We start from the raw sequence: 21646 nt of genomic DNA on the forward strand, positions 1-21646 counted from the left end.
CTATTTTGTTCTTGATATAGCTGTTCTATTCACACACCTTGCAATCTGTGAAGTTAAAATTAACCTATTTGCCAACCTGCGTCTCAGTGAGAAACTGAAAAATTACACCTTCTCTACGCACTAGACAGCGTTTCTAGTGTATCTTTGATGAAGAATATGTTAAAGCCAGAGATGGCTTAAAGGGAAAAGACTGAGTTCTAGCATGTCTAATTTTTTTCCACTTTGGAAGAGTCCTCTGCAAATGTCAGAGCTGGGTTGAGAGAACAGGATTGACGTGGAAGTCGCGTCGCTGCGTCTCCACACACGCTTCAGAAACGGGGACTCATGGTGTGCCAGTGTAGCTGTCAGCGTTGGGCATATGGAACAATCTCAGGAACGAGACTCTTTCCAGTAACAAGTTTAGCAACTTCCGAGGGGTGGGGGAGGGAGGGACCCTCAGCGCATTCACAACCCAGGGATGCCTTCCGTCAGCAGTTCAGAGGAACTGTTTTTTCATCCTGGATCAGGCTGACGCTTTTTGCTGGCTTCAGGAAGAGGGAGAACCACTGTCCTCCTGCCTCCTTTGGTGGTAGGTGCTCTGAGTGAACCTGGCTGTCTTCGCTCTCTGTTGGTGCGGAGCCACGGCAGGTGGCCAAGGATGGATCTGTTCGCTTTGGTCTTGTGGAGGGCAGCGGGGTGTTAGCCTCTGAGACAGGATGGACCATTACAGGGGGCCGCACAGGGTAAATGTCCCGTGTTTCTGATCTCTTCAATAGGCTATAGGTGCCTGTTCTCTGTTATCTTGGAGTTTTTCTCCTGTTTCTCTCCCATCTCCCCAGTAAACTTTCAAAAAACTTTAGAGTACAAGAATCAGTCTGGGGGAGGGTAGAAACTGGGGATCGGGGGTCTGACTTAGGATCTGAGCAGAAGAATTACTATATTTTATATTTAAAAATTGTATCTCTCTCTCTCTCTCTCTCTCTCTCTCTGTGTGTGTGTGTGTGTGTGTGTGTGTGTGCCACATTCATGTGAGTTCCCTCACAGTCCAGAAGAAGGTTTTGAATCTCCTGGAATTGGAGTTACTGACAGTTCTGAGCTTCCAGGTCCTCTCGAAGAGCTGGGAGGATGCTTAACCACTGAGCCATCTCTCCAACCCTAAATTAATCACAACCATCCTTGGATGGGGGCAAGCCATGTGTTTTCTTATGTTAAAGAAAAAATAGAATTGTAGACAAAGTTCTGCTGCCTAACCCAGGCTTGTTTGAAACTTGCTTTGCAGCCTGAACCTGCCTTGAACTCATTACCCTCCAGAGTTTATCTTCTGAGTGCCGATTCACGGGGGTGTACCACCATGCCTTACTTAGGACAAAGACATTTTAGGGCACCAACAAGCGACACACGACTTGACTCTTAGAGAGATGACCATCCAAGAATAAGGGTTAGGTGTATCCCTCTCCTACCTGGAGCAATGAACAAGGTGGGAAGGCAGACATTGACACGGTATGTGTACTGAGCAGATGAGTTGTAGCTCTCTGTCCTGAACTATATTTGGATGCCCGCAACTTTAGCATTGGAGACTCATTTCTTTGGATATTTTAGTTGTCAGGAGGCCCCCATCTATCTCTGAGGGCGAAGCACAATCTTAAAGGCAATTTTATTCTTATGAAGCCATTTCCTCCTCAGAGGAGGTCTGTGGGGCAAGTCTAGTTATCAGGTCCAGTTGATGGAGCACAAAGGCAATGCCACTCACCCAGTGACACAACCAGGGGGCAGTGGCAGGAGACCTGGCCATCCCCACAGCTGAACCCTCCTCTGCCCCTTGCTCTCTGTCTTGTAGGAGCAATAGCTCTTGGTTTTCTGGCTGAAGAGTGATGTGATTATGGAAACTCAAGCCTCACTAACACCTCTCTCCCTGTATTCCCATCTTGAATTAATTACAGGAGTTCCAGGAGAAGGTCTGGGAGGCACAGACCTCTGGACACCCAGACAGTCCCTTGTTGGAGCGCTACCTCGCTGCTGCTGCCTCAGTGACATAGCAAGTCAACCCAAGGGGACTTTGTACTTTCCAGACTAATGTCCAGGGACTGAAGCTCTGCGTTCCAGATAGAAGACTGGGGGTTTTCTTGACAGTCGTGGATGTCAAGTTGTCAACGCCACATGCTCTGGGTGGGTGTAGAGGACACTTGATGTCCGCAGTCCTTAGCCCAGACCTTGGTCTCCCAAGCTCTCGGCTCATACTGAACACAGAAGTGATGCTTCCTAGCTCCACTCCCAAACCCTGTCTGACAGGCTCAGGAAACAGCTTATCTTGGCAGCCATCTTCGGTGCCCAGCTGATGTATTCAAAGGATGATTTAAACTTGCCTAATGAGTTCTCTCATTGGGTGGACTGTGGGCCAGAGAGAGAGAGAGAGACTTAGGAACTGTCAGAAGTATGGAGGGTGCCAAAGAATGGGGAGCTGAAGGCAGGCAGGAGGAAGGAAGAGCCTGTGATTTCAGGGGGTTAGTGGTGTCCCCACTCTTCCCAAGGTTTATTGTTCCTTTCTTCCTTGAATGACATGAGCCCGTGAAGTCCCATGTCTACATATGCTGATTTGAATTATACTCTTGTCATTGGCGCCTAAAAGAAATCTACAAGTTCGGCAGTTGACAGTTTTTGGTTTCAATTCCTTGATGTCTGTTTGCAGCTTTCCCTCGGGCTTTGACGGAGGGAGCTGCTGGCCAATTGAGCATCTGCCATCAAACACTTCCCTATTTTCTACGCTGATCCTTTCCTCATGCCATGCTTAGCCCCTTAAACATAAGGTGACACCCTTTCACTTCTATGCGAATACACGATAGAGGAGAAATACCTTATACCACCAGTGGACAGAACCATCGTCTGCTGCAATTGCTGACTTCTGGGAGGTGGAGCCTGGCTGGAGGGCAGCAGAAGTGGAGCGTGCACACTGGGTACTAAATTTCATGCTGAGGAGCTCCATCCTGCTGTGGCAGTGCCCGGAGTGTCAGGCTAGTGACAGGTGATTACACTGTTGGTATGTTCTGTCGCTTGGGAGGGGCAATAACCTGTGAGCACACTAAGTTCCTGGGGAACTGAGCAAATCTGGCTCCTGCGTCACACAGACTTTCCTGTCTTACCATGAGATCACTGTTGCACGCTCCTGCTCTAAGTCCTCACCAGAGAGGCTGAATAGATATGAAAAAGTAATCTTGGACTCTCACCTTCTAAAACTACAAGCTTAATGAGCCTCTTTTTTTTTTTTTTTAAGTATCCAGGCTTAGGCATCTTGTTTTCATTTCAGAAAAGGACTATACCAGAGAAATGGAGGGCATGTTTGTCAAAGAGAGTCTTACCTGTTGATGGCCTGTTTCACTGGACAAATATGGATATCTGTATGCTTAATATACTTATTCTCCAATTGACAGCACTATTAAATTGAAACTCAAACATATATGTGTGTATTTGTAAATAATTTGCATTGTATTTAAATTTAACCCAGAGTATTGATGTCTATTTTATTAGCTATACTTTAAGTTTAGGGATTTTAATTTTAATATTTAGATTTATATTGAATGGGAGGCAAACTGGTAATGTATTATTTATTAGACAAATTCTCCAGAAAAAAACGTGCCACCACACACACACACAGACACACACACCACACAGAAGCATGAACAGAGAAATGCACACACATGTGCATAAGAATAGAGATTCATTGTGGAAATTGGTTTCCCAAGTCAGAGTTACAAAAGAAGTCCCCTGTTTAAGAAGTCTCCAGAACTCTGAGCAGATTCCAGAGCTGTGGGTCCTAGTCCCTCATTGTTGTTTGTTGTTCAAATCAAGGGCAATGACTGCTTGTTAGGAATATTATATACTCCTAACTTCTGGGTTTCTGGTCAGTCTGCTTCTTACAGAAGGATGGGGCAATGGAAGAGAAGTTATCCATATTTGATTTTGATTCTAGGTCTCCAGTCTTCTTGTCTTGCTTATAAAAGATTCATCACTAGGGAATTTATCTGCCCATCCTTTCTGATCTACTAACGTGGTCTAAACATGGAGTCTTGAATCTAGAAGGGAATTCATGGATTGACTGATTGATCCAAATCAATGACAATCAATAAAATTTTGACAGTCAGTAAAAGAACTGATCCACAGTGATTAGTTTCAATGCTTTGTAGAGGTCTTCAAACTCCTAGGATGGTGCTGCTTCTAGCCATGACATCGGATCTTCCCAAATTAGTTTTCTATGTTGAAGCTAAACCCATGCTCTTTCTCCATTGCTGGTATTAATTTTTCTGTCAGTGTCTGACCACCTCTCAGTTCAGACGGGCCTGGGCTCGTAGGAGAGGAGAGTAAGGGTTCACAGACAGGGACTGCCTCATGACCGCCGAGCAGAGAGCTTGTCGGTGGGCACAGAGATGGATATCCAAGGCTCTGCTGTCTTCCAGGATGATGGATGAAAGCCAATGAAGATCAGGAGGCTGGGTGAGCAGGGCTGAGGGAGCACTTAAAGCCTGGAACACTCTTGGGACCACCCTTACCATCTCCCCTGGCCCTGTTGCTTGTGGTGATGGTAGATGCACATGGATGGCCTTCAGGTACTAAGTGAAACAGAAAACTCTCAGACAGCAGGGCTGTATGGGTGAATGCTTGTCACTCCTGATGATTCCCTGGTTTAGATGATATGGTCAGCAATGAAAAGCCTTCTTAAGCCTTTTTTAAATTCACGAGTCTGCTGAACCTAACTGATGGGCTTATACAAATCACCATAGATACACCACAGAGCTAGGTCTGGGAAACAACACTTTTATGTACTTCAAAACTTGCATGTGTGTGTGTGTGTGTGTGTGTGTGTGTGTGTGTGTGTGTGTGGCAAGTTCTTATTGCGCTTCCACGTGAATAATTTATGACTAAAATTCTCCCACCTTCCAGTCTGACAAATTTGTGTTGAAATTAAAATGATGAGTCCCTTGAGAAAAGCAGTGGCGAAGAATTATATAAAAAATACAGATATTCCTGTTGGCGCAAAGAACCAAGGAACCTCTACAGGAACTTCTTGTTAAGAAAATCCGCTTTTCCCCCCTTAACTTCCATTCTTGACTGCTTTTCTTCCTCTTGTTTTATTTGAACACAGGCATCATAAGGTTCTTAGACTCCTCAGTACACAGATCGACAAAGCAATGCCTTCAAGGCCCACGCTGGAAGCACATGGTGAAGGCAGACAGTGCGTTCTGGACCATTGCTTCCCTTAAGGGTGTGGAAGGTGAGCAAAGTGCTTCCATGTGCTCGTGCAGGTCCTCTCTGCTGCTGACCACCACATGGGGCTTGCTTGCTTCTGCTCCAGCTCGGGCCATTTTATTGCTGATACCTTCCATCTCCTTGTCTAAGCAGAACCCTAGACTCAGTGTTTTGTCTGCACTTCATACAACCATGGTCAGAATGGGTCAGAAACGGGGGCTTACCACTGGGTAAGAGATACCAAGAAGATGGTTCGCTGCTTGGGCCATCCTTGGCTTAGTAGGTGGATCACATGAGTTGTGTGGCCAGCTCTTTCTCTTACCAGATCTGGGTAAATTGTCATGATGACAAGGATTCTCTGAGGAAAGCATTGCCTTGCCAGCACAGTTTTATCTCTTAGAGCCTTCAGCTGTCTGCTCCACTGCAGAGAATCTCTGTCCCCAGTCCTCCTGGCATGGGGTACAGAGGTCTCTCTGAGTGCCTCTCTGATGCACCCGGGAACTGCAAGCCAAACTAGAATTCTAGACATTTCTGCCTTGGTGTGTGAGTTCCTGTCCACCTTTGGCATAATATTTGATATACTATTCTCCAAACCAATACTTTCTTTCTTTCCCTTGATGGGACAGTAGATTAATTCATCATCATTTATGCCCGGCAATACTTAAAGCATGCATGGGCAGCCCATTAATGGCGGTTCTCCAGTTGTTTCTATCCTGGGCAGTCCTAGATGCTTGTGTTATTGTCATACCCAAGGTTCCACAGTCTTCATTTTTGCTGTCTATCCAGTGTTATTTTGGGCCTTCCTCTTCACCTTATCCCATGCACTCCTCCAAGCAGTGCTATCTTTGGGTATCTGCTGTCATTTATTCTCATAACATGGCTGAAGTATCTCAAATGCCTTTGCCGTATCCTGTAGTTTGCTTCCTTCTGCAGATGGAGATATTTCTTACTGTCATCATTGCACAGTATTTCCACTAAAGACTTCACATGTTCTAGAGTCCTTCTTCCTGTGTTCAGGCTGATCAGTGAATTATACAAAGAATGTTCCCAGGGTAAATATCCAAGGTAGATTGTATGGCTCAGGGATAATAACATCAGGGAACAAGGCTTGTTCTGTTTTGAGCTTTGCCATTCTGCCATTCTTCTTTTTTTTTTTTTTTTTTTGGTTTTTCGAGACAGGGTTTCCCTGTAGTTTCTAGAGCCTGTCCTGGAGCTAGCTCTTGTAGACCAGGCTGGCCTCAAACTCAAAGATCCGCCTGCCTCCCGAGTGCTGGGATTAAAGGCGTGCGCCACCACCGCCTGGCGAGCTTTGCCATTTTTAATGTCTTAATGTTTTAATCTTGAGCTGGTTACCTCAGAACCACAAGGTACCTGCCATAACTTATGATAAAGTAGCTGCATTCAGACAGACAGAACAGGTGAGGTATACAAAGATGGGAGATGAGATGGTTTAAGTTATCCATCTTTTTCCTTAGCTATACTAATAGACGTAGGAATATTCTAGAAGGCCCCCAAAAGACTTACTTATATATCACATTGGTCTGTGATGTCTATGGTAATTTAACATATGTGTTTGGAGCCTGAAGAGCTGGGTATTCCTCATCCAAAATGCTTGAGTTCATAGATGTTTATGTGTCAGATTTTGTGTTGGAATACTATGTAGGATGAGACCTAAGTCTAAATACAGAATTCATTCACATTTTATGTATACACCTTAGATACATAGCCTGCAGGTAATTTTCTAGTGTGGGAGGTCATTCTGTCTATGTGTTGCTTTCATTGGTTAATGAATAAAGAAACTGGCTTGGCCTGATAGGGTAGAACAGAACTTAGTGAGGAGGGAAAAACTAAATAGCATGGTGGGAGAAAGGAGGCAGAGTCAGGAGAAGCCATGTAGCCCCGCCGGAACTTTAGCCGGTAAGCCACAGCCACGTGGTGATATACAGCTTAATAGAAATGGGTTAAATTAATATGTAAGAGTTATCCAATAAGAAGCTAGAGCTAATGGGCCAAGCAGTGATTTAAATAATATAGTTTCTGTGTGATTATTTCGGTTTTGGGCGATCAGAAGCAAATAAGCAGCCTTCCTCCAACAATTTTCTATGGTATAGATAGTTTCACGGTGTGGAATTTTCTATTTTTAGCATTATGTTAGTACTCAAAACGTTTAGGATTTTGTAGGTTTTGGCTTGGGGATGCTCAACTCATATTTGAAAAATATACTGGGATTTCCAGGATGGTTTAGGTAATCACCCCTTAAACACATGGACAAGCATGTCCTGGTTCTGCTGAAGATACTCCCTGTCATGGAAGCAGGGCATGACTGTTGAGGAGCACACGGAACAGTGGCAGCGTCAATGAGTTTTCTCCTACACTGACATGGAGTGGGACTTACTCCTCAGGAAGGGTCCTTCCCAGTCCCAGAACTTTTGCCACCTGAGCAGTTGTGCAAGCAGAGCTTTCTTCTTTTGCCAATGGTGGGAGCAAGGCTTGGAAGTGTGGCCCAGTTTTGGCCAGTGGGATACATGGTGACTTGAGCAGGTTGCCTTCGCCATGATTACAAAGTGCCTTCACCTTAGTAAACAAGTTTCTGACTGAAGAGACAGAGGGAAGGGGAAAAGATAGTTTTTTGTGGTAAAAATTGGCTGTATGATTGTGATGACTGGTGACCCGATTCAGCCATGAGGAGAGATGAAACATCTGGGCTTTGACAAAAGCACCAAGTGACTCAATTAACTAATCCTACAAACCCATTATGAACTTCTTATTGTATGGGAAAAGATTTCTTTCCGCTTAGGCCGTTCAGAATTACTTTTGCTATTACTTTCAACCCAATGATTCTCCTAGAAAGAAGGAAGGTAAGGTCAGTTAATTAGGTCAGTTTTCCAAATTGGATAACTTAAATATTATTCCCTAGACACTCACCTCAATTCAGAGCAATCCGTGATCAAATAAATCTGGGAAATTTAAAGCCATATAGGGTCCTGGGAGTTAGTGGTCAAATTAGCATATCAAAGGCTCAGAGCAAAGTGATTCTTAAAAAGATTTCTTACCTCTGCTTAGCATCCTGCAGCTCCATTCAGAGAGGAGAGGGAAATACCATGTAGGTGTGAGGTGCCTTTGGAATGGAGAATATGCTTGAAGTCGTAATTGGCACCGTAAATAAAAGCATCCGTGGAGTTGCCTGCTCTTGTTCACCTCTCCAGCTTCCTCTATCTTTGGCTCCTGGAAACTCTTTAGGTGCCTTGGGAAGGGGTCATTGTTTCCACTGGAAGCTCTTATTACTGCCCATCTTCACAAAGACTAAGACTTCTAGTGTTAGTAAGCAACTTTGCTTGTTGATCATTTGTCATGTGATAGTTCAAAACTATCTCAGTACAGAGCATGGTACCTTGAGTACCCCTTATAGAGCGAAAAACTTGGGACCAGACATGTTCTGGATTTCAGATTCTTTTTTTTTTTTTTTTTTTTTTTTTTTTAAATTTTAGGATGATTTCCTTACCTAACAGGATATGGGATTGATTGGACTCAGGGATTAATTGAACTCAAATTTAACCCAAAATACTTTTAGGGTTTTTTTTTCCACATATACCTTATACTTAGCCTGAAGACAGTTACATAGAAAATTTTGGTTCAAGTTTTGACTGACACCCATTGCCTTAGGCTGGATGTAAAGTTTTTATGTTGTTGGTGAGCAAAAGCTTTGGATTTTGGAGACTTTGGCATTAGGGATGCTCTGCCTGTACAGCGCATCCTTTATATGAAGCTTTTCTAGATGCACTCTCCTGACTCCCAGAAAACTGAATGACTTAACAGTTACCTCACCCGACTGGAGAGATGGCTCAGTGGTTAAGAGCATTGCCTGCTCTTCCAAGGGTCCTGAGTTCAATTCCCAGCAACCACATGGTGGCTCACAACCATCTGTAATGGGGTCTGGTGCCCTCTTCTGGCCTGCAGGCATAGACACAGACAGAATATTGTATACATAATAAATAAATAAATATTTAAAAAAAAAACAGTTACCTCACCATTCTCTAGAGTTCTCTAGGAGTCTAGGTACAGGCAGAGCACACTCCCTCCACAGGCTCTGCTGGAGAATTCCTAACAATTTTGAACTTGATCTTATGTGTGTGTGCACGCACATGAGCACATGTACCCACAGATACTGGAGGTGGATGTCAGGATGTCTTCTTCATTCGGTCTCCAACTAGTGTTTTGAGATGGGGTCTCTCTCTGAACCAAGAGATGTTGTTTTGGCCATGCTGGTTAGCCAGAAAACCCTCGGGATCTAATCGGCAGGTCTCTGTCTACTCTATTGCTGTAATTACAAGTGCACGTCGCCGTGCCTGGCTTTATATGTAGGTGTTAGGGATTCAATAAGAATTTTATCAAACCCACTGAGCCATTTTCCTGGTCCCAGCATACTCTTCTGATGTCACCAGCTATCCTTAGCTTGTGGCAGCCTGCTATGGCTTCAGTCACTTTGTGACTGTCTTCTCTCTCTGTGTATCTGGGTTCTTATGAGAAGCAGTTGAGATAAGGCCTTCCTTAATCCCGTGCAATATGACTTTAACTTACTGTTCCTGTGAAGCCCTACTTGCACATATAGTTTGGAGGAAGGGACAGAGTGGAATATTTTGAATTATGTATGGCAAAAGGAGGCATTCATGAGCAAACTATAAACCAATAGTTCTACATTGGAAAAGTGAATCACTTGAGCCCTCAGTTACTGTAGCTCTTGGAGGCACGTGTGCAAAGTCAAACAGTGTAAGGGCACCATCCCCGAAGTCTAGGCTCCCTGCGCATGGGAGGGGGACACAGGTAGGCTTGCTTTATGCATCAAACATGACCCAATTCCCTATAGAAAGCATCAAAAGGATGATATGCTGGCTGGTCTTATGTCAGCTTGACACACAAACTAGAGTTATCTGAAAGAAGGAAATGTTAATTGAGAAAATGGCTCTATAATATTCAGCTGTTAGGCATTTTCTTAATTAGTTATTGATGAGGGAGGGCATAGTCTACTGTGGGCGGGGATATCCCTGGGCTGTTGGTCCTGGAATCTATAAAGAAAAGCAGGCTAAGCAAGCCATGGGAAGCAAGCCAGCAAGCAGTACCCCTTATAGCATGTGTATGAGCTCCTGCCTCCAGGATCCTGCCCTGTTTGAACTCCTGTCCTGCGTTCTTTTCGTGATGAGCAGCAATGTTGGCGGGTAAACCAAATAAACCCTTTTCTCCCCATCTTGCTTTTTGGTCATGGTGTTTCATCATAGCAATAATAACCCTGTCTAAGACAGATGGGTATGTACTTTACCTGTAAATAGTTAAAATTAAAAGATGGGTGCTATTCAACAAAATAGATAGGCAGAGATCATTCTTGTCGGTCAAATCTAGATGTAGGCTTTGTGGCTTTAAACAAATAAGAAATCTGAAATCTTGCTCATTGTTGCCTATAGGTTTGTTGTTTTTCACTTTTGTGAGTTACTTTAAAATTTTATTTTATTTATTTATTTATTTATTTATTTATTTATTTATTTATTTATTTATTTTTTGGTAGGATTTGTAGCCCAGGCAGGCCTGGAACTCAGTATGCAGCTCTGCCCAGCTTTGAATTAGCGGCAATCCTCCTGCCTCACTTTCGCATGAGCTGGGATTAAAATACATTATCATGCTCAGATGTTTTCTTTTCAGTTCCCATCAGGATTTGTAGACTGGCTTAAACTCTTCCCTCGTTCCCAAATGTAATCCCGATGACTTGCCATCTTGTAAAGGCCTGTGGCAGTATCTGGATGCTCCGGTTATTAGCCTCAACCATTTCAAAGTAACTTCAGCCTGACTCCATGTGCGAAGACTTGCCAGAGAAGACTCTGCTGCGCCTCATATAGACCCAGCCCAGTGCTTCCTTCCTCTATATGGTTCTCTCCCCTCTATATAGATCAAACAGCTTCTAAAAGTATCTTTAATTCCTGGTCTTCAAAGTCTGCAGAACAGCTCTGAAATTTTCTCCAGAAATAATTAAGGTTCCACTCAGCCTACTCATTTAAAGCCAGCTGTCCCCAAATTTGCAAAGGTCATTCGCTCTAGCATGACATTCCTTTGGTCTGCTCTGACAGCAATTCCGGATCAGTGCATATTTAATCACTGGGGCCATATAGGATCTCCTGTAGAGCCACTCGAGACTTCACCCGGAACCCTCTGATCATTCAGAGACCGTGCCTCTGTCTGCCGCTGGCTTCCTTAAGAAATTTCATTTTACTTCGTTGGGAAATTTTGGGTTTCACTGGCAAAAGTGTGTTGAGGCCTAACAGCATGAGAAAACAGATCTGCAACAGTTTACGTCAAAACAGAAAGAGCCTGTATGAAAGTCAAAGAAAAACATGATTGAAAGAGGCACAGGAGAGTCGAGGCGGGGATGCCAACAATCAGAACAGAGGATAGATGCGCACACGGTGAACTGTTGGCGCTGACTGCTGCCCTCTGCTTTTTCTAGAGTGTTGCCCAACGCAACGGTTCTGGCTCCACCAGTCTGTGATGGTGGCCAGAAGGAGAATGGCTTTGCTTCCTGAAGGCCCCGGGCATTTTTCCTTACAAAGTCTGAAAGGTGAAACACAGCAGAAATTAGACCTAGGCAAGACCTGTTAGCCATTATTCCTGTAAAAAATTTCTGGGGTTTTTGATACTTCTAAGTAAAGCATGATTTGAAGTGTGCTGGTCAGAATGTTAAATCACCATAAAGCATACGTGTGTGTGTGTGTGTGTGTGTGTGTGTGTGTGAATCAATATTGAGAGGAGTGTTGTAGTGAGAGCAGCGGGCCCCTTCCTGCCACCCGGATCTCTGCCACCTGGCTAGCTTATGCCCTGAAATAACAACACACAAATTGTATTCATTTAAACACTGCCTGGCCCATTAGTTTCAGCCTCTTATTAGCTAATTCTCACATCTTGCTTTAACCCATATTTAGTAATGTGTGTAGCACCACAAGGTGTTGGCTTACCGGGAAAGATTCAACATGTCTGACCTGGTTGGTGACTGGCTTCATGGCGACTGTCTCAGAGAGGAGAAGCATGGCATCTGTCCGAGGCGTCTCCCTAACTTCCCTTCTTCCCAGCATTCTGTTCTGTCTACTCCACCTATCTAAATCTTGCCCTATCAAAAGTAGGTAATTGTCTGCATCAGTTCAGTGACCAGTGTATAATGAGCCCTTACTAAATATTTAGTTACGGGCTATGTCAGGGAATTGATGTAAACCTTCTGTGTTGGTAAAGTTATCTACTCTTATCTAGATTTTCATCATTCAAACCCTTTTCTCCATTTTAAATGCCACCTGCCTTTTTCATCCTATTCCTAAGTGGAGTTGTTGCTAAGTCCTCAGTACCCCTGTTGCTAGGTATGACTGTGGTTACTGGATCACAGTGTCTCAAGACATTCGTGAAAGAGGGGGAGGTGTCAAATCGAGGTAGATTATCTCAGAAGGAGAAGTCAGAGTCCAGGAGAACAACCTAAACTGCCGACCAGGCCTGGCCTTGTAAGAACAGCTGCTTTAGCTGTCAGAGACAACCCTGGGAATAGCTGGGCTTTGGAAAAATAGCACAAATTACAGGCAAATGTAGCCGGAGAGTGGACATTTGTATTTATCGCTTAAGCAATATTTTCCATAGTGGGCAAATTATAACTCACAGCGCATGGTTTTAAGATAACATTCTTTTTGCTGAAGACTTCTGTCATAACAGGTGTGATTAAAGGTAATAAGCACTTGAGGAGTAGGGGGAACGACGCATTTCCTGAATGTTTGCGGAAGTATCCATCACTGCGGTGTCAAGCGCCTTGTGTTTTAGTTTCTGGGGAGCACCATGACCTGCAAATGATTGTAGAATGCTTGGGCATAGTAAACTGTCCCCTGAGTGACTGTGCCGTGAATATGAAAGGCGCTGGGTTTCAGGAACATGGATGCACACACGCTGGAATTGAAACCTGAATGTTTAATCTGTGGACCCGCAAGAAATCATATTCTAGGAAAGAAAGGAAGTACACTCTATTTCTAGAGGAGGCTATAAAAAAAAAGTAGATCTGGGAGGTGGAAGCTAGATACCCATTCTTCTTATACCCAATCCCCTGTGATATTTGGAGATGCCCCAGGCAGACACTAGACCCTGATAGGTGGTTCCTGTGGGCAGTGTGGTTCACTTCCTTTTTGTTCTGGGCCTCTGGGATGCAAAGGCGCTGGAGGAGAAGAAGTCTCCATGTCCAGCTCATGTAGCTTAATACGGGGCCATTATAGTAATCAGTTACTATAGAACATCTTATTTTTTTTTCATCTTATTTTTTTTAAAGAAATAGATACTACCAGGGATGTACCTCATTGGCAGAATGCTTGCCTAGCTTGTGCAAAGCCCTGTATCCCATCTTCAGCACATCAAGAAACAAAGAGTAGACAAATAATAAATAAAAAGCTTTTTATAAACAAAGCTGGAGAGATGGCTTGACAGTTAGGAGCACTTGCTGCTTTTGTGGCGGTCAGGCTCTTAGAACCCTCACCAAATTGCTCACAATGGCTGTCCAGCTTCAGGGAATCCAATGTCTTCGTCTGGTCTCTCAGGATGCCCTCCCCTCCCCCTGCCACTTTAAGTCTTAAAAACATTTTATTTGTGAGTTCGAGACCAGCCTGGTCTACAAGAGCTAGTTCCAGGACAGGCTCTAAAGCTGCAGAGAAACCCTGTCTCGAAAAACCAAAAAAAAAAAAAAAAAAAAAAAAAAAAAAAAAAAAAAAATGGCTATGGTGGTGTGCATCTGTAGTCCTAGCTACTTGGGAGGTCACGATAGTAGAATCACAGCTCAAGGCCAGTCTGGGCAGCACATAGAACAAAAACAAACCCAATAGATAGAAGGGAGATATTACATATAGATGAGTTGCAAAGGCTCCTGTGTAAGCCCAAGAGCCACAGTCTCACTGACAACGAGTCTGTATTCTGCCCGCACCAGGTTGTAATTCATTTCTTTGGCACACTGAATGCTGCATGCCCGGTTCTGGGGCTGGGTGTGCAGTTGTGAAGCACCCAACTGTCTCTGTACTCTTAGAGGTGATGCCCTGTAAATGAGAACCCAAATACAGGCATCTGAAACACAGTTTCTTTATTGGAAGCCTTTTACTGTAGCTGGAAAGGATGTTAATACCAGACTAATATTAACCCATTAGCCGACATTTACCAGAGAGCTAGACCTGCAACCCCGTCACTGTAAGAAGGCCTTCTGTGGGGTGCTTTTATAGTCCTTACACATCAAGTCGGCACAGGTGACTCTGGTCATTCCACCACTTTCTGATGATGGCATCACTTGTACCACTGTAGAAACAGGTCACTGTCATGGAGCACAACCACTCTCCCTCTGTGTGTATGAGGATAAGGAACCAGTTTTACTGTAGCTCAGCAGTCTCGTTTTTCAGGTCTGAGCCCAGATACTATCTCTCAAAGGAGCTCCTGGTCGCCCAGTCTCCAGCTGCCTGCCCCTCACTCCACTCCCTGGTGATGCAAAGTGTGTACAAACCAGAGGAAGGGAGAGTAATATGCATGTAACCATGGAAAACAGAGAGGTTATTCTCTTTGCTGTTGTAGTGCTATTAGAGACTGTAAGTCACATTGCTCAGCTTGACTGGAAAAGAGGGTCATTGACCCTTTATATTCTATATTTAAAATAGGTCTATCTTTAGAGAAAGTAAGGCCTTTTATATATGAGTGTATATATATATATATATATATTGTTTCATATATATATGTGTGTGTGTATGTATGTATATATGGGTATGTGTGTGTAAATATATATGTGCGTATATAAAATCATTAGACAAGAAAATAATGTCCTGGAATGTTAACAAGATTTATGGACATGAGAACAAGGTCTTCCAGAGGCAACTGAAATATGTGACAAGCGTTAGCATTTCAGAGTAGTGATGAGCTACTTATGTGAATTGATGTGGCTAAGAATTAGACAAGGCATATTAAAAGCTGGGGCCATTCAGGCTTAGGAGCAGCTGAATATGAGCAATTATGAAGCAGTTAAGCCATCAACTAAAACTGAAGATCTTGTGAACTGCCAGAGCAAAAGGCACCTCCGTGTGATCAAGCACTGTGTCACGCTCCGCTCTCCAAACATAAACACTCGGATAATGTTGGCGCCAAGAGCAGTGCGGGAAACTCTGTAAAGAGACACTTTTCCACATGGCAGCCTCATACTGAGGAAGCCATCTGACTGAGCATGCCAATTGTGTGAGCAGAGTGTGGGATGAAGCGATTAAGGGCAGTCTCTGGTGTGGGGGCAGGAAGAGCATGGCTCACCTGGCCTCTGAGGCTGGATTCAGATGGGTTACATTTGCTAGCTCACGCCTTCTGTGAACGGCATTGCAAGAGTGTCTGTGGGAAAATGTTTGTTCTATTTCCATTCTGCCTGAGTGTTAGGCACTTTAGCTTGAGAGGGCTTCAAGAACATACTACACGAGGGGGAATAATCCTAAGAACATCTGTTCTCTACCCTAATCACTGTGACTTGGCTGTATCACTTGATAGTAAATAAGATGATTTCAAGAAAAAGAAGAGGGTGAGTCAGTTTTAGTGTGGGTCTGGCCTATGGGAGAAAGTCTGTGTCTATATGCACAAGTCATTCTGAATGGCTTGTTTGGTTGTCAATAGAAACATCTAATATTTATTAAGATTCTGCCATGTGCTAAGTATGGGGTAGTAACATTTACATGCTCCCTTGTGTGAAGCAGAGTGTTGGAATAGAAAGGGCATGACAATTAGGGTTTCAGTCTTAGCATAGTTGCCAGATAGCAGTCGGGAGACTGATAAGTCATTTAAAGCACTCAGAAGATGTAAGGAGGGACAGTGAATTTGCCAAATCCATTTGAAAGTGTGTGTGTGGCATGTGTTTGCATGTGTGCACGCACAAGTGCCTGTGTATCCATGTATCCATAAGAGATTAGTTTTCAGAGACTTTGTGGCTCCATATTTCCATGGGCTGTACACGTGTCGTAATCATGCAGATACATATGACCTTTCTGCTGTTTCTTGGATAATAGGCTTTTCATTTGTTAAATTGCATTTTCTTTCTCCCTAATTCAAGCTAGTCATCAAATTCCATTTCAATTCTTCAAAATGTCTCTCAATTATCCTCCTTTCAATGGAGTATTCTGTGTGGGGGAAGCCAGTGGAGCCCAAGAGAGCATGTAACATAGCAGCGGAGGTTGGTGTTCTGTCATTCATGCCTGTGTGAACTTGTGATCGTCAGTTTTACGTTGTCTGATAGGGACAAAATGGTCGAGATAAGTATGATAAAGCCTGCTCTGATGGGAGAATGTATGTGAGATGCTCAGCAATGTATGTGGTACAAACGCTTGGTCTTTGCTAGTTCTACAGGTGCAGTAGCAGCTGTCGCACTGGTTTACACTGTCACTTATGTGACGCTCACCTCACCATTGTCTATCATTACCGTGAGCGGCTTCTCCTTCTCCTTCTCCTTCTCCTTCTCCTTCTCCTTCTCCTCTCCTCCTCCTCCTCCTCCTCTTCCTCCTCCTCCTCCTCCTCCTTCTTCTTGATTTTATTGAGCTCTACATTTTTCTCTGCTCCCCTCCCTGTCCTGTCTCTCCCCTCTCCTTCAACCCTCCCCCAAGGTCCCCACGCTCCCAATTTACTCAGGAGATCGTGTCTTTTTCTACTTCATATGTAGATTAGATCCACGTATGTCTCTCTTAGGGTCCTCATTGTTGTCTAGGTTCTCTGGGATTGTGATTTGTAGGCTGATTTTCTTTGCTTTACATTTTAAAAGCCATTTATGAGTGAGTACATATGATAATTATCTTTCTGGGTCTGGGTTACCTCACTCAATATGATGTTTTCTAGAGCCATCCATTTGCCTGCAAATTTCAAGATGTAGCTGACATTCTTAATCCTATTCAAAATCTATTTTGTTTTGGAGAGTTTTGATTGCTTTATCTTCAGAGTCACTGTGTTTTTTTCTTGTGTCTAATGTGCTATTCATTTCATTCCATTTATTTTTCACCTCTGACACTATATTTTTATTAATAGAGTCATTTTTTTTTACTGTCCTTGCTCCTCTCCTTAACTTGGCCGGCCATGTCTTCATGTAACTTTGTAGTCCTCATCTAGAGGCGGGCGATTCCATTACACAGGACGTTGAGCAAAACCTGGAGTTATTTTTGATTGTCACTCCAGGTGTAGGGAGTATGCTCCCACACCTAACAGGTCAAGGTCAAGGACACTACTGAGCGTCTTACAATGAGTAAGATGCCTCCATAACTAAGAATGACCTGGCTCTAAATGTCAGTAGTGCCCAGGTTGAGAAATACTGGGCCACCATCTATTAGTAACCGTTAGGGTCTTTTTCCTCTCGTCTTCCATATGTATACTTCGTGTGTTATTTTTTATTGGTTGCTTTTTTTCCTTATCCTGCCTCTTTTTATTTTTGTCTTCTTTGCTAGATACCAGTTACTGTGTGATGTTTTCTTGTTGCATGCTGGAAAATTATTGTGTTTTCTTGTAAGGATTTCTGAGCTTTGCTCCCAATTTAAGTTAACTGGAAAGCATATGTCCCTGAAGGTTTGTTTAGTCAGGGCCGTTTTCCCACTATTGAGGCGATAGAAAAGGGACCACAGCACCTGACTCACCTGTGTATAATGAGGGTTTCCCACAGTGGTGAGCAGAGCACAAATTCTTTCTAGACCAGTGGGAAGTCTGACTGCTCTTTCCGTGTTGAGCAGAGGAAAGAGCGTTTTTTTTTCACATTCCTGCACTTACAGGTGTGGCATGGTGGAACGTGCTGAGATTAGCATGTGTGGTTCATTCAGCCCCTAGTCCTGAAATCTACACACTGTGACCTTCCTCCATGAGCCTTCCACCCTATAGATCTTCTCTGTGCCTTTAAAACTCTCTGCAGGACGCAAAAGCGGACACCTGAGATTGAAATTGCTGAGTTTCTTTTCCTTCATTCTGGGGATTTCTGTTGCATGCTTCTCGCTGTCCGGTATCTGACTGTTGTTCTTCCATATGGTCCGCCTGTCCTTACGGCTGTTTAAAGTGAGAGTATTTGTGACCTAGAAAATCATCATGCCTATTGTAGGCTTTCAAGGAATGCCCATCCAGAGCGTCACATAGTCAGAAGAGAATCAAATTTTAGTTTCCTCACGGTGCTCAAAGTAACATGCTCTCTTCACAACCAGACACCCGAGCCAGAGTGTACATTTACTAGGATGACTTCTGAGCTTAGCTGTGCAAATTCTCTCTGCCTCCTGCTCAGCTTCATTCTTCTGTTGAGAATCTCTGCTTCAGTCCGTCAGCTCTTGCAGTCTGAAACCTTCTACCCTTCTGGATTCTATTACTTATTCAATTAATTGGGCTCTCCCTTTGGTTTGCTTTTTGGTCTTTTCTGTAGTCAGGTCTCCAAGTTTATGTAGAGCTCAGTAACTCATATATATGTTTGTTGGTTACAATGTAAATTAATGGTGTGTTTATATTGCTGTATTTATTAGCTTTGAAATCCTAACGGTGGTATCCATTTTCTGCCCTTGGGGAATGCTCACATTTTAATTACCACTTATGTATTAAAGAATATTTCTTTACATGTTTCTAGTAACTTTTTTTCCCTTAAAGTCTTTCATTAAGATAAGTTTATTGAAAATGAAGGGTGTAGGAAACATAACTAGAGTGGGAACATAAAAGCCAGTATGCCACACCGAGGTCCACATTGCCATGCGTGTCAGCTGCTGTACTGACCATTTTCCTTAGTGGTTTGATATTTCATATTTCTCAAAGCTGGAGAAAGATTAGCTCTTGCTGGCCTGTGGCCACCAGCCTGGGAGTTACGAGACCTGATGGTGTTATCCTATAGCTTGGGCGAGCCTGTTCTGGTCAAGCTTATTGTGCTCCGTGTAGCATGATGCTGGAGAGTAAAGCCCTGGGTTTAGGTTGAGCGGCTCATGCGATCAAAGATGAGAAATGGGGAGGCTTTCATCTTTTGGTTTCCAATTCAGAGCCAATCAAAGAGTCCCTGGGCTTAATGACCAGTTAGAGGGTCCTGTGCAATAAGCTGCTGCTGTCAATCCCATAATTCTGTGCCACGCCGCGTCCTTTATTCTGTGAGGTTGATAAATAGACTGGGAATGGAGTGGTTTCTGGAAACAATTTATGTGCAATTCCTCCCTCTCTCCTGAGAGCTTAGGCATTTTGAGAGGATAAACTCTAGGCAGAAGTATATCCAAACTTTATTTCTGACCCAAACACAAAATAGGGAGCTGTTCCAAGGTTATGGGCTAACACGCGAATGGGGCCACGTGATAACCAAGGATGAAAGGGAGAGTCAAAGGCCGGTGAAACCTGCTGTTGTCTGGATAGGCTAGAGACCGCTGTGCATGGGGCCAGCAGTCGGCGGCCACAGAACTCGCTGCTCACGTGATTCAGGGGGCAGAAGCCAAGTCTGGGGGTCAGTGACAGAGGAAGGAAAAGTGTTGCGCACACAACTGAGCAGCAGATTTAGGGTCCTAGTCACGGAGAGTGGAAAGCCCAGGCTCCTCACTTCATCATTAAGTCCTAGAAAAAAATTCTAATGAGTGGATATGAGCTGATTTAGCAAATAAACATGTAGATTAAACAAGATAATGCAAAAATGAAGACAGATTATGACCAAGAAATTTAAATGGCTTGGGATGAAGCTGGGCATGGTGGCAGAGGCCTGAGCTCTTGGGGTTGGGCAGGAGGATCACTGAATCCAGGAATTTGGGACAACATAGTGAAACCTTGACTCAAGCACAAATAAAGACAAAAACTCAAGATGAATAACTTGAACCCTATGTGCTTGGGGAGGAAGAGATAAAGGACTGGAATGGATGTGTAACTCTGCTGATCATGGTACTAAGAAGTGTGTGGAAAATCCTTGTTGGTTCATGGTTTGATTTCAGTTCTTTTATTTTTATTTTTCTGTGTTTTTTATTTTAACATTTTTTCATTTATTTTACATACTAACTTCAGTATCCCTTCTCTTTGCTTCCCATTCCCTCCTTTCGACTCCCATCTTCTCCCTCCCCATTCACTTTTCCTCTTTCTCCATTCAGAAAGGGGCAGGCCTCCCATGGGATTGAACAAAACATGGCACATCAAGTTGATTATCGAGCTCCTCCCCACTGCATCAAGGCTGAGCAAGGCAATCCAACATGGGAAACAGGCTCCCAAAAGGCAGCTAAGCACCAGGGGTAGGTCCTGGTCTCACTGCTAGGAGCCTGACAAACAGACCAAGCTACATGACTGTCACACACACATGCAGAGGGCCTAGGTTGGTCCCATGTAGGCTCCCTAACTGTTGGACAGAGTCCAGGAGCTCCTACAAGCTCAGGTCAGCTGTCTCTGTAGGTTTCTCTGCCATGACCTTGTTGGTCTCAGTTCTTATGTGTTTATCAAGCTGAGTACCTCTCTGCACTGTGGGTGATTCAACTATTTCATGAAACATTTTTTCATAGAAATGATCACGAAAAGCATACTTATAACCTGATCTTGTGCGTCATCATAACATGGACTGAGGAGAAGGCTGCCCTCTTCCTGGTGGAACTTTATCTTGGGGATAGTTTTGACTATGATGTTTGCATTGAGTACTGAGTCTGGAACCCAGTGTCCACAAAAGATACAAGTTTCCTGAAATGGTAAAGCACCCAGAGTATTATTGGCTTTAAATATTAGCTAGCTGAATAAAAATATGAACATTGGAGCTGAGTGTCAGAGGGTCCCGTTTCTCAAGTGCTCAATAGCTCAGCTCGAAGTGTCTCTGAGGATTTCCCTGCCTACAGATGCACTCGTGTGTATCCTCCCACTCCTCACCAGCTGTAGCCAGCCCCAGCTTGAGCACTAAAAAATGACCTTGTAACTGTTGTAAGAATTGAGCTGGAGTACTGAGCACTCTGCTTTGTATTTGATTGTCTTTGGGTTTAAAAAAAAAAAAAAAACCTCAAGCAAGACTGAGCTCCCAAGGTCCAAATGAGGAGCAGAAGGAGGGAGAACATGAGCAAGGAAGTCAGGACCGCGAGGGGTGCACCCACTCACTGAGATGGTGGGGCTGATCTAATGGGAGCTCACCAAGGCCAGCTGGACTGGGACTGAAAAAGCATGGGATAAAACCAGACTCCCTGAACATGGTGGACAATGAGGGCTGCTGAGAAGCCAAGGACAATGGTACTGGCTTTTGGGGGGCCTAGCCTGTTCGGATGCTCACCTTCCTAGACCTGGATGGAGGAAGGGGGGAGGACCTTGGACTTCCTACAGGGCAGGGAACCCTTACTGCTCTTCCGACTGGAGAGGGAGGGAGGAGTGGGGGGAGGGGGAGGGTAACGGGAGGTGGGGAGGAGGCGGAAATTTTTAAGAAAAAAAATAAATTAAATTA

Source organism: Arvicola amphibius, chromosome 7 (genome assembly GCF_903992535.2).
Source record: "Arvicola amphibius chromosome 7, mArvAmp1.2, whole genome shotgun sequence".
NCBI lineage: Eukaryota > Metazoa > Chordata > Mammalia > Rodentia > Cricetidae > Arvicola > Arvicola amphibius.